The following is a 13,923-nucleotide window of genomic DNA, read 5'->3' on the forward strand; positions in this document are numbered from 1 at the left end:
TTGGGAGCGAGAAGGAGGTGGGATTCTATGAGTTTGAGGCCAGCCTACTCTACAGAGTGAATTCCAGAATAGCCAGAGCTACCTGGAGAAACAAAAACAAAAATAAAACTGCCCAAAATTTCAGGAATATGTCCTAATTTTGTTCTTGCCTTTAAGAGAAACTAAAAAACTATGCTAGATCCTATAATTACTATGGCCCTAGGCACTATGCCTACTGTGCCTAATAGAAAAAATCATTATTGTTTCCCAAGGCTAGCTTATCTCTTTTTTTTAAAAAAAAAAAACTTTTTAATATTTATTTCTTTATTATGTATACAATATTCTGTCTGTGTGTCTGCCTGCAGACCAGAAGAGGGCACCAGACCCCATTATAGATGGCCATGAGCCACCATGTGGTTGCTGGGAATTGAACTCAGGACCTTTGGAAGAGCAGGCAATACTCTTAACCTCTGAGCCATCACTCCAGCACGCTAGCTTATCTCTTAATAGTACTTGTTATGTGATGTTTATTTTTTTTATGTTCTTTTTTTTTTTTCAGACAAAGTCTTACTCTATAGTCCAGGTCGGATGGAACTCATAGCAATCTTCAGCAGCCTCCAAAGTGCATGCCTCCCAAGTGCTGGGATTAAAGGCGTGCGCCACCACCGCCCGGCTTATATTTTTAAATAGTTAGAAAAAAATTAACTTTTATTTTTAATGCTGCAGATGAACCAAGGACTGACTTTGTCTATGCTAGACTTCTGAGCTATATCTTCAAAACAGTAACATTATCTTACATAAAACAATTATATGAAATTCCAGTTTCAGGAAGCATAAATTACTGGACATAGCCATGTGTGTATTGTCTGTAACTGCGTTCATGTTGACAGCATGTGGACCTCTGTGAATTTATGGCCAGCCTGTCTATCTATATATCTAAGTTGCAGGCCAGCGGGATCTACATAGTAAGATCTGTCTCAAAAGAAAAGAGAGAGAGAGAATGAAGAGCAGTGGTACAAATGCTGATTCCAACACTCAGGAGCCTAACACAGAAGGTCCAAGAGTTTGAAGTAAGCCCACGTGATACACTATCTCAAAAAGAGAGTAAGCAAGATGGCTCAGCTAGTAAAGGTGCTTGCTGCAAAGCCTGAGGATGTGTTGGATTCCTGGGATCTATATGGCGGGAGGCAAAAATTCCTGCAAGTAGTCAGTTAATCTTTGCATGCTATACATACATAACACAAAAATATGTATTTTTAAAAAGATGTTTACAGAGAATGAGGGACAGGGATGTTCACCAGTTCTTAAAGTATTTATAAGCATGAGGGCTGAGTTCAGCTCCCTAGCACACATTTTAAAAAAAAAAAAAAAAAACCTGGAGGAGGACTGAAGAGATGGCTCTGCGGTTAAGAGCACTGGATGCTCTTCTAGATCTACATTCAATTACCAGTATTCATGTGGCAGTTCGTAGTTGTCTATAACTCTAATTCCAGGGAACTGGAAACTCTCTACTGGCCTCTGTGGTCTTCGGGTAAACACATGATGCACAGATATATATGCAAGGAAAACACCCATGCACATATTGCACATATTATAAAAATAAATCTTCAAAAGAAAGCAGGTATGGTGGTGCACGACTTTAATTGCAGCAACCAGGAGGCAGAGGCATGTGATTTCTATGAGTTCAAGGATAGCCTGGGGGCTGGAGAGATGGCTCGGTGGTTAAGGGCACTGGCTGCTCTTCCAACGGTCCTGAGTTCAGCTGGGCAGTGGTGGCGCACGCCTTTAATACCAGCACTCGGGAGTTCAAGACCAGCCTGGTCTACAAGAGCTAGTTCCAGGACAGGCTCCAAAGCTACAGAGAAACCCTGTCTCAAAAATCCAAAAAGAACTCAAGGTCCAAATCAGGAGCAGAAGGAGAGAGAGCACGAGCAAGGAACTCAGGACCGCAAGGGGTGCACCCACACACTGAGACAATGGGGATGTTCTATCGGGATCTTACCAAGGCCAGCTGACCTGGGTATGAAAAAGCATGGGATAAAACCGGACTAGCTGAACATAGAGGACAATGAGGACTACTGAGAACTCAAGAACAATGGCAATGGGTTTTTGATCCTACTGTACCTATTGGTTTCGTGGGAGACTAGGCAGTTTCGTGGATGCTCACCTTACTAGACCTGGATGGAGGTGAGTGGTCCTTGGACTTCCCACAGGGCAGGGAACCCTGATTGCTCTTTGGGCTGACAAGGGAGGGGGACTTGACCGGGGGAGGGGGAGGGAAACGGGAGACAGTGGTGGGGAGGAGGCAGAAATCTTTAATAAATAAAGAAAAAGAAAAAAAATCCAAAAATAAAAAGGAAAAAGGTCCAGAGTTCAATTCCCAGCAAACATATGGTAGCTCATAACCATCTGTAATGAGAGATCTGGTGCCTTCTTCTGGCCTGCAGGCATACATGCAGACAGAATACTGTATTCTGTATTCAGAATACTGTATTAAAAAGAACGATAGCCTGGTCTACTAGCAAACCCCAGGCCACCCAAGGCTACACAGTGGAACCCTGTGTCAAAAAAAAAAAAAAACCAAACTGGTCATATCTGTAATCCCAGTTGTGGGAAGGTAGAGACAAGCAGAACCCTAGAACTTGTGGGCCATCCCACAAGTCTAGCCAAATCAATGAGCTCCAGATTCATTGGGAAACTGCCTCAAAATAATAAGGTATAATAAGAGACTTCTCAGTCATTCAAGTGCCTGCCACAAACCAGAAGGAATTGAGTGTGGATCCCTAGAATCCAGTAACAAAAATAAAATAAAACAAAACAAAATAAAATAAAATAAAAAAGTGTGATCCAATGAATACCACTGCTGGAGAGTGAGGTGAGGAGCCAGGCAGGTCCTTAAAACTCATTGGCTGGCCAGTCTAGCAGAAATGAGCTACAGAGACCTAGTGGTAGAGAAAAAAATATAAATAAAGATGAAAAGAGACCCAGCATGATCTTGGACCCTCATATCCATGCAGAGCTCTATGTATGCACACCCACACCGACATTTTTACACATCCACACTAACAAGTACACATACAAAAACATGGTGAAAAATGATTGGGGAAGACATTAGATGTCAATCTCCCTCACATGCACACCAACACATACAAAAAAGTGGGACTATAGATGCACTGGGGACGGGGGTGGGAGAAAAATTATATGCATGCAGAATTTGCAAGTCAAGTTCAAGTGATGCAAAATAGCTGAGTGTGGTAGTTCATACCTGCAATCTCAACACTTGAGATGCTGCGGCAAAAACACCAGGAATTCAGTTTTTCTTCAGTTCAGGAAGAAGAAAAATGCTGAAAACTAGCATACGACTGCATATAACTCTTGAGAATGTAATTATGGATTTAAGAAGTTCAAGTCCTTGACATATGTGCCATATCACTCTGCTTTTACTGACATACTTCTTGTTAAGATCAAACTACTCTTTATTGTTACGTTTGAGTTCCTCAACAATTTGCCAAGATCTCCTATACAGAGAGCTGCCTTTTATGTCTTTCTTAGGCTCCCCAGGGACACCTCATTTTTGGCCCCTAGAGGGAAGGTGCTCAATACATGCTGAATAACAAAATAATCAACTCTACTGTGGACTCACAGACTGAAACTCTCACACTTACAATTCACACCATTAATTCTCCTTCTTATGCAACAACTAAAAGGACATTCCTGGGGTGGACTGCTGAGTATACTGGATTTATTACATTAGGTTCCTTTTCTGGCAAAGAACTCAAAGTACATAGGCAATGTTAAAATAGAATTCTTGACTACTGAGAAGGTAGGTGGGAAAGTGGGCAAGAGAAGGAAGAATCTATTGTAACAGCTGCTTCCAAAGAATAAACATTATTCAGCCATACAGACTAAAAACACTCCTGCCATGTCTTTGAACTGACTTCCTACATTATTTCTTCAAACTTTGTACTGGCTAACTTGTATCACAATGAATATCAGTGAAACTAAAACCTGCCATAATAAGAGTCTAAAAAAATCAGCTAGAAATCCATGATTATATATTGTTGGAAAAAAAGATTGTTTTTGAGACTTTGAGACAAAGTCTCAAGTAGCCCAGGTTGGCCTCCAACTCACTTCACTATATAGTCAAAGATGACCCTGAACTCCTGATCCTCCTGCCTCCACCTCCCAAGTGGTTGGATTACACATCACTATGATCAGTTCATGTGGTATTAGGGATTGAACCCAAGGCTCTGTGCATTCTAGGCAACCACTCTACCAACTAAACTATATCCCCAGATATAATTTTAATTTACTTATTAGTCAAATAAAAAAATATAAACTTTGTAAGCATTATCATTAAGCATCTGTTCACATGCCAAGCACAAACAATGAAAATGCCAAGTGATTTTATATTGTGCTATAAACAAAAGTACAAACAGGGCTGGAGAGATGGCTCAGTGGTTAAGAGCATTGCCTGCTCTTCCAAAGGTCCTGAGTTCAATTCCCAGCAACCACGTGGTGGCTCACAACCATCTGTAATGAGGTCTGGTGCCCTCTTCTGGCCTGCAGACATACATGCTGACAGAATATTGTATACATAATAAATAAATAAATAAATAAATAAATAAATAAATAGTACAAACAGTAGCTCTGGGAAAGGAAATGAAGTAAGAGATCAACTACCCATCCAAACTGGGAGAAAATACATTGCTACTTAATTTTAATTTATTTTAAAGCACAAGTACAATTTCATTAAAATTTAAAAGAAAAATATAGTATGGGTTAGGCAAAAATCCCAGCAGCCACCAGGTGATAAAGTCTTGTCTTTCAAGTTAGCCATGAATAGAAATACCTTCTAAAGAAAGGAAATCAGATCAGTGGGATGACTAAGTCAGTAAGGGTGCTTGCTTTCAAGTTTGAGGTCTTTATTGATCCCTGGGATCCACATGGTAAAGGAGAAAATGGACTCTTGAAAAGTGCTCATCCACAAACAAGTATGAGTGTATAAAAACACACACAATGTCTCGAAAAACCAAAAAAAAAAAAAAAAAAAAAAAACACACACACAAACCAGAGGCATTAGATATCCTGGCTCTGGAGTTATAGGCGGTGTGAGCCACCTGACACAGGTGGTAGGAACTGAACTCAGGTACTCTATATGAGCAGTAAGTGCTCTTAACTGCTAAGCTATCTCTCAAGCCTCTTTTCTGTTCTTTCTTTGTTTGTTTGTTTAGTTTTTTGTTTGTTTGTTTTTAGAGTCAGAGATTTTTTTATGTAGCCCTGGATATCCTGAAATTCTCTCTGTACACCAGACCAGGTTGACCTCAAACTCAGAGATCACCTGTCTCTGCCTCCCAAGTGCAGGGATTAAAAGCGTGCTCCACCACTGTCTGGCTCTTAACTTTTAAGACAGGGTCTCACTGTGTAGTCCAGCCTGCCCTGTAGCTTACTATGTAACCCAAGCTAGCCTTGAATCTAAAATGATCCTGCTACTCAGCTTCCCACATGCTGGGATTACAGTTATTAGCCTGACTTTTGTTTTTTGTTTTTTGTTTTTTCAGACAGGGTTTCATGCAGCCAATGCTGGTCTTGAACTCCTAGTCTTCCATCTCTCAAAAAAAAATTCGACTAATTTTTGTTTTTTAAAAAAATTAACTTTCTCATCAGACGGGGGTAATGCATGCCTTTTATCCCAGCACTTGGGAGGCAGAGGCAGGCAGATCTCTGTGAGTTTGAGGCCAGCCCGGTCTACAAGCGAGTTCAAGGACAGCTAGGGATATACAGAGAAACCCTGTCTCAGAAAAAAAAAAAAAAGAATAGAAATGGGGGCTTGAAGAGATGGCTCAGGAGTTATGAGAGCTTATTCAATGCCTTCTCAAAGAACCAAGGTTCAGTTCCCAGCAGCTCACAACTGCCTATAACTCCCACTCAAGAGAATATGACTCCCTCATCTGGCCTCCAAAGGAACCAGCATACATGTTACATTCATATATTCACACATATATACATACAAATAAGAATTTTTCTAGAAAATAGAAGGGGGGTGTTGTAAGCAGAGGCCTACTTATTCATCCCAGCCACCCAGCCAGCTCAGTTGGTAGAGTGTGAGACTCTTAATCTCAGGGTCGTGGGTTCGAGCCCAACGTGGGCACCAATTGTAAGGAGCAGCCCGCTTGTTCATCCCTGCCGCCCATCTAGCTTAGCCCCGAAATAACCACTCAGAAATTATACTCATTAAAACAATGCTTAGCCGAGCGGTGGTGGCGCACGCCTTTAATCCCAGCACTCGGGAGGCAGAGTCAGGCAGATCTCTGTGAGTTCGAGACCAGCCTGGTCTACAAGAGCTAGTTCCAGGACAGTCTCCAAAGCTACAGAGAAATCCTGTCTCGAAAAACAAACCAAAAACAACAACAAAAACAAATACACACACACACACACACACACACACACACACAAACACTGCTTGGCCCATTAGATTCTAACTGGTGTCTGTCTCAGGCAGAGGATCCATGGCTTCTCCCTCACTCTGCTTTCTTCCTCCCAGCATTCAGTTCTGTTTTCCCTGCCTACCTAAGTTTTGCCCTATCAAAAGGCCAAGGCAGTTTCTTTATTCATTAACCAATAAAAGCAACACATAAACAGAAGGATTTCCTACATCAGGGGAGGACTGGAGAGATGGAAATGGGGCTGGAGAGATGGCTCAGAGATTAAAAGCACTGGTTGCTCTTCAGAGGTCCTGAGTTCAATTCCCAACAACTCACAACAATCTATAGTGAGATCTTTTTTTTTTTTTTTTTTGGTTTTTCGAGACAGGGTTTCTCTGTGGTTTTGGAGCCTGTCCTGGAACTAGCTCTTGTAGACCAGGCTGGTCTCGAACTCACAGAGATCCACCTGCCTCTGCCTCCCGAGTGCTGGGATTAAAGGCGTGCGCCACCACTGCCCGGCTATAGTAAGGTCTTCTGGCCTGCAGACATACAATGCAAACAGAGTATATACATTAATTTAAAAAAAATAGGAGTGGGTAAAAAAGGGAGGTGGTGGTGCACAACTTTAATCCCAGCCCTCAGGAAGCAGGGGCACGTGGATCTCTGAGTATAAGGCCAGCCTGGTCTACAGACAGTCCCAAGGGCTACACAGAAAAACCTTATCATGGAAAAACAACAAGACAGACAGAGATCTCATCGTGTAGCCCTGGCTAGCCTGGAACTTCCTAGGCAGACCAGGCTGCCCTTGAATTAAAAAAGTTCTGCCTTCTGCCTCTTAAATCCTGGGATTAAAGATATGTGCTACCATGTTCAACTCTGGGATTGAAATCTGAACACTTCCCTATTCAACAGCTACCCCTGGCTTTCTAGTAGGCATCTCATGCTCAAAATATTCAACTACATCTGAGCACTCAGGAGGGAAATGTGGGAGAATCATTCCAGTCTTGGTCTATATACAGAGAAAGAGGCCAACCAGGAATACATAGCAAGAACTATCAGAGTCATCAATAACAAGCAAACTCTGAGAAAATATCGAGCCAAAAGCCTAAAAAGACCTAGCTATCTGAGTATGGTGGAATGTGCCTGAAATTCAAGTATCAGAAATTGGCAGTGTTCCTTCTAGGACAAGAAGGTCAGGTATTCAAGACCAGCTTCAACTACATAGCAAGTTTGAGACAAATCTAGGCAGGTAAGAAGAAATAAAAATGGGGGATGGAGGCCCCAGTGGTGGTGGAGGCCCCAGTGGTGGTGGCACACACCTTGAATTTCAGTACTCAGGTGGCAGAGGCAGAGGATCTCTGTTGAGTGTAAGGTCAGCCTGGTCTACAGAGCAAGTTCCAAGCCAGGTTCCAAAAGCTACACAGAGGAACTCTGTCTCAAAATATAAAAATAGAAAAAGTGGGAAGGGAAACACAGGAACAAGATTTTAATTACAAAAAGTATGTTCTGGTACTACTGTTCAATTTCATCTACTCAAGAGACTGAGGCAAAAGGAAAGTATATTCAAGAGATTGAGACAAAAGGATAAAAAATTTCAAACCAATCTAGGCAACAAAGCAAAACTTTTATCGCTAAACAAGTTTTGAAGGCAAGAATTATTTTTTCCTTTCACAAATCTGAATCTTTATTGTTCTGGGCTTCTTTTTACCATTTGTTTATCTATTGTGTGTGTGTCAATATACTGAAATGTGTATCAGTAGGTGCATGCTACAGTGTACATGTAGAGGGAGCTAGTTCTCTCCTTCCGCCATCTATATTCCAGGAACTGAACTCAGATGGTCAGGCTTGGGAGAAACATCTTTACCCACTAAGCCATCTCAGTCTAAGCCATCTCAGTCTAGCCTTAAACCTGTGGTAATCCTGCCTCTGCTTCCCAAGTGCTGAGATTACAGGCATGTCCACTGACCTCTGCTGTTTACTCAGTTTTTTCAAAGCAGCAATCTAGCCTTTGTTTTTTTGGGGGGGAGGGGATTGTTTGTTTGGTTTTTTTTTTTTTTCCAAGACAGGGTTTCTCTGTAGCTTTGGAGGCTGTCCTGAAACTCGCTCTTGTAGACCCCAAGCTGGCCTCGAACTCACAAAGATCTGCCTGCCTCTGCCTCCTGAGTGCTGGGATTAAAGGCTTGCGCCACCTCCACCGGCCAATCTTGCTTTTTAATTGAGACAAGACTCACTATGCAGTCCATGCTGGCCTGAAACTCATCATTAAAGAGGTATCTTTACTTCTTTACTTTCGAAATACTGGCATTACAAGCATATATACCACTCACTTGGTCCCAAAGTAGTAATTTTCTAATTTCACCCTTTTTGCGGGGTGGGGGGATCAAGACAGGGTTTCTCTATATAACCCTGACTCTCCTAGAACTCACTCTGTAGACCAGGCTGGCCTTGAACTCACAGAGATCTGCCTGCCTCTGCCTCCTGAGTGCTGGGATTAAATGAGTAAACCACCACCACCCCTGTCCTAATTCACCGTTTATATTTAAATAATTAATTCACCTGAGTTTGATTTAAATGTATGGATTTTTTTTTCCAAATAATTAGCTTAATGGTCCAACATTTCCCACAGGGTATTCATTATTTTGTTTCATTGCCCTGTTTACTTCAAGGTTGCTACTTAACTTATGTGTGTTGGTTTTCTGCTTTGAAACAGGGTGGTGGTATGTAACCCAAACTAGCCTATCTCCTTCTAGAGGGCTGAGATTACAGACTAACCATTTTGATTATTAAAGGGTTTTTAATATATTCACTAATACAAAAATAACTTTTTTCAAAAATGTTCTTAAAGGCTGGAGAGATAATTCAGTGCTAAGAGCATTTACTGCTCTTGCAGAAGAGCTGAGTTTATTTCTCACCACCCACACGAGGCAGCACACAACTGACTTGAACTCTAGGTCCAGGAGTATCCAATGCCTCCGGCTCTAAGAACAGACAGACAGAGAGATACAATTTAAAGTAAAATTTAATTTAAAAATTCTCCTACTCTATAGCTGTACTTTTCCAATAAATTTCAGAAGCCTTGAGATGTAGATCAGTTGGTAAAATGCTTGCCTGGTTCCACTGTGTTCCACTCCAGTATTGAATAGACCAAATGTGGGTACTGTAGCACACACTTGTAATCCAGGCACACAAGAGATAGAGGCAGGAGAATCAGAAATTCAAGATCATCCCTGGTGGCCGGATGATGGTGGCGCAGGCCTTTAATCCCAGCACTAGGGAGGCAGAGGCAGGCGGAATTCGAGACCAGCCTGGTCTACAGAGCTAGTTCCAGGACAGGCTCCAAAGCCACAGAGAAACCTGTCTTGAAAAACCAAAAAAAAAGATCATCCCTGGCTACACAGTAAGTTCAAGATCCATAAGGCCTACATAGAACATACACAATACTTAGAAACCCAGGCTATAAAGATGTTATTAGCTACTGCTGAGCGGTGGTGGCACGTGCATTTAATTCCAGTATTTGGGAGGTAGAGACAGGTAGATCTGAGTTCAAGGCCAGCCTGACGGACAGAGTGAATTCCAGGATAGTCAGACAAAGAAACCCTGTCTCAAAAACCAAAAAAAGTGTTAGCTATTTGTGTAATTATTCAAAAGTGACACCTATTGATTGTTCAATGAATGTTTTCCACATTGTTTCCACAAAATTCCAAGACATTTTAAGTAAAGATAAATCAAAAGATACTATAAAATATAAACAGTGGTACATAGGGGTGAAGTCCAGTGGTGGAGCTCCTGTCTAGTGTGCTTTAGGCCCTGGGCTTGATCCCTGACGCCCTAAAAAAATAACTTAAAAAAGGTTAGTGTGTTATCTGCCAGGCATGATGTGGTGCACACCTTTAATCCAGCACTCAAGGAGGCAGAGAAAAATGATCTTTGAGTTCAGGACCAGCCTGGTCTACAGGGCAAGTTCCAGGGCAGAGAGGACTATAGAGAGAGAGAGACTCTGTCTCTAAAAGTTAAAAAACTGAAAATTATAAAACGTGCTACTAGTAGTGATTGGCAATGTATAATTTATAGGTTTCTCATTTCTACAAAGCCTTGACCTTGATAAAAACAAAGGCTGGATGGTAGAAAGCTTCAACATTCTTACAAGTGTTAAGTCTAGGCCCTTTCAGACAGCTTTAGGAAACAAATATACAGCAAAAATGGAACTAATCAAGACAGATAAAGCCAGAGGGCATGGTGGTACATCCTTTTAACTCCAGCACTTGAACAAAATCTGTTAACTCGAAGCCAGCCTGGTTTACATAGCCTCAAACCGAAGAGGTAGATGGAGTGGTTGAGGGCAAAGCTTGTCCGGTAATAAATATCAATAATTTGTTCACTGTGGCCTAAACCTTCTAAATTCTAAACAAGCACTCTGTAACTGAGCCTCACTCCTCATTACCACCTGTTATTTTGGTTTTCTACGGGTAACTGCGGCCAGGGAATCATGGGCCTTAATAAGACCTTAAGAAACAATCATCTCTACCTTGCTTTTCAACTATACATAGAAAGATCACAAAACTGGCCAAAGGCGGGGACCCTGTATCTAGCCTCCCAGATTAAGTAAGGTTCATTCCACTGCACCGCACAGCTTCTCACGGATGCTTGCCAGGCTTCGAGAAGGGAGGGGTAAAAGTCGACCATCAGGCCTCAGCAAAGTCGCTCGAAATCACAGGCTCGCGAGCCGCGGACACGTGACTCGCCACGCCCCGAGCCTCCCCCTTCCCCGCGCCAGCAGCACGCGCTGCCAACCTCGTCATGTGACCTTCACGCGGCCCCAGCGTTGCCCCTGCTAGGCGACTGTTTCCAGCAGCCATTTTGCCGAGAACTTGTCGCCGGTGCTCGCGCGGGAGCCGGGCGAACACAACGTCGCCGGCAGATTTTCCAGGCCGCACACGCGCTTCGAAAGAGCGCACCACCAGTGAGGGCCCGCCCGAGCCTCACGGAACACGTCGCACCCCGGGGCGCCAGGAGGGCTGCGGGTGCGCCTCGGCCGGCGATAGGCTGCGGTGCGCACGTGACGCCACGGCGCCCCCCTCCACTCACCCTCGCGTCCCCCTGCCCACGAAAACACCCACGACAGACTCTCCACGCCTCGGGCCGGGTACACGCTACTGGGCGCGTAGGGACAAACGGAACGCGTGACAAACGAGGCGCCTGCGCGTACCTGCAGGGTGGACGGGAGTCGGCCCACGCCGCGCCGCTCCGGGGTCCCGGGATCGTCGCGCTGCCGGACCACCCGGCTGGTCATTGGCTGCCGGGCCCAGTCACGTGCCGCTCGCGGGCCCGCCCACGGCCGCTAATCACCTGGCACGGTGCTCGAAGCGGCACCGAAAGTGGCTTGCACGCGCAAGGGGAGCGTGGCCGCAAGAGCTCCTTCTGCCCGTTACGGGGTGGTATCCGTAAAGGGGAACCGAGAGAGTGGGGTCCCGGAACTAAGTAAGATCACACCTACCGGCTTAACTTCGCCTGCCCCTCCAGGAGCCGTGAACCATCGCCCTTGGGCGCTCCCCGTTGCACGCCGGGATGCGTCTGGCGCCCCTCAGTGTGCTGCAGAGCATGCCGGGAAAGCCACCTCTCCCGTTTTCCTGGCTGTCACCTCTCGGGCTTTGCTTTGGTGTCCCTTTGAAAGCCGGTCCCTGGACGAGGCGGCTGTGGTAATTACCGGACTGTGACAGTACACCAGGCACTTTCAGTCCCTCCTCCCCTACATGTTTGATCGGTGTGTTCTTGGGAAAACCGCTCAGCCTGCCTTCGTGGAGCACTGCCTGCTGACAGTGACCATTGGAGGAAAACAGCCAGGGTGTTTACCTACAAGAACCACCAGCCTTTCGTGGTGAATGGACTGGAACGCTGACTTGAATCCCGTCTACCGCAACCACCACTTAAGAATGGTTGTAATTCTTAGAATTTCTCTAGGAAAAGCCGACCTTTCTCAATAAGCTTATTGTTGTAGAAATAGGAGGAGTAGGGTTGTTTTATTTTTTTAAAAGATCGACAGCATGTCCCCAGCATAGGCCCTGGTTTACCTAAACAATTTGTAGCACATTGGAATTATGCAAAAAACAAAAATGTACTAACACTAAGAAAAGGTGGGCTTATACTAGAATGAATTGGTTTTGTAATGCATTAGCAAATTCACCACTGAGCCGAACCTAGTATTCTACCCACAATGAAGCCCCCTGCTTACAGTAATTCACACCTCATCTGCTTTGAATTACACTTCCCAGCATTGAGGATATCAAAACTGTGATACGTCAAAGAATGTTCAGCTTGAGAAATCCTGACTCTCACAAGGTCACAGTTAAAGACTAGACGTTAGTTAACAGGTCTATTTACAGTACTACAAGCCAAAACCTAAAGTAAGAGCACACTCCTGGTTAGAAGGTACTCATCACTCTAATATCCTAAAATTAATTCCTGGACAAGAAACCAAAAGCATTAAATAAACATATGTTATCATATCTGTTGAAGCTTATTTTAAGAAACCCGTCTTTATATTTAACTCTAGCAACAACTCTGGAAGCTACTGATATTACCAATCCCTCGGTGTCTCATGGAAATCAGAGAAAATATATTTTAATATGTTCTCTAGGCAAATTGATAAACTGGGCTTAATATCCACTCTCTAGAGCTAGGAATGTAGCTCACTTGGTAGAGGGCTTGTCTAGCATGCAGAAAGCCGTAAGTTCAGTCCTCTGCACCCCAAATAAACCATGTTTTGTGGCACACGTCTGTAATCCCAGCACTTGGAAGGGAGAAGCAAGAAGGCCAAAAATTCTAGGCCATCCTTAGCTACAGCCTGTTTGAGACCACTCAAGGTTATATAACACTTTATCTCAAAAATAAAATCCATAGACTGTAATAGAGCCTTGAAGTCTGATAGATGTGACAGCTTGTGATTCACTTCCTGGCTATGAAAAGACTTTGGAACTTTTTTTTTATATCCAGTTCCTTTAGTAAAAAAAAAAAAAAAAAAAAAGGAAAGGAAGGAAGAGAGAGAGAGAAATAGAAGAAAAGAGAACTAGGGACACTGTTACCTAGTATTTGGATTGCATTAAGGTTTTTGAGGGAAAAAATATAGAATATCTGTCGTAGTTCTTGATTACAAAACATTCTAAAATGTCAGTAGTAATTGTTGCCAATGGTTGCATTCGAACACAGTCCTGTTTTCTGTCCAGTACAGCATATTCTTTGTTTGTTTTTAAGATTTTTCTATTTTTATTTTATGTGTATGAGTGTTTTCCTGCATGTATGCATGTGTAGCACACGAGTGCCTAGTGCCTGCAGAAAAGCCAGAAGGGGGCATCAGATCTTCTGTTGTTAGCCCCCTTGGAAGTGTCGGAAACCAAATGCTGTAGGAAGTCTTACAGCCACAGGGGCGTGGCCTCTTATACTATGTATGCCCATGTAGAGCGTGGGTCCAATCTCTCTTTTCTGGCTCCGGGATTCAGGTTCTGATCTTCGTTTCAGCAGAAGA

At 43.5% G+C, this 13,923-nt stretch overlaps 1 protein-coding gene across 2 annotated transcripts in view; it reads right to left on the bottom strand.

Moving 5' to 3' along the window:
• The window catches only part of Mga (MAX dimerization protein MGA), a 92,241-nt gene extending 78,922 nt beyond the window's left edge, over window positions 1-13,319 (bottom strand). Inside the window, exon 1 of one of the 2 annotated variants that reach the window (XM_050132406.1) lies at window positions 11,899-13,319. The gene's annotated coding sequence lies outside the window, so the exon portion shown is untranslated. The other variant, XM_050132391.1, reaches the window with a different exon arrangement.
• Between the last annotated feature and the right edge of the window lie 604 nt (window positions 13,320-13,923).

Source organism: Alexandromys fortis, unplaced genomic scaffold (genome assembly GCF_014885135.2).
Source record: "Alexandromys fortis isolate MF-2015 unplaced genomic scaffold, M_Fortis_MF-2015_v1.1 scaffold_6, whole genome shotgun sequence".
Lineage (NCBI taxonomy): Eukaryota > Metazoa > Chordata > Mammalia > Rodentia > Cricetidae > Alexandromys > Alexandromys fortis.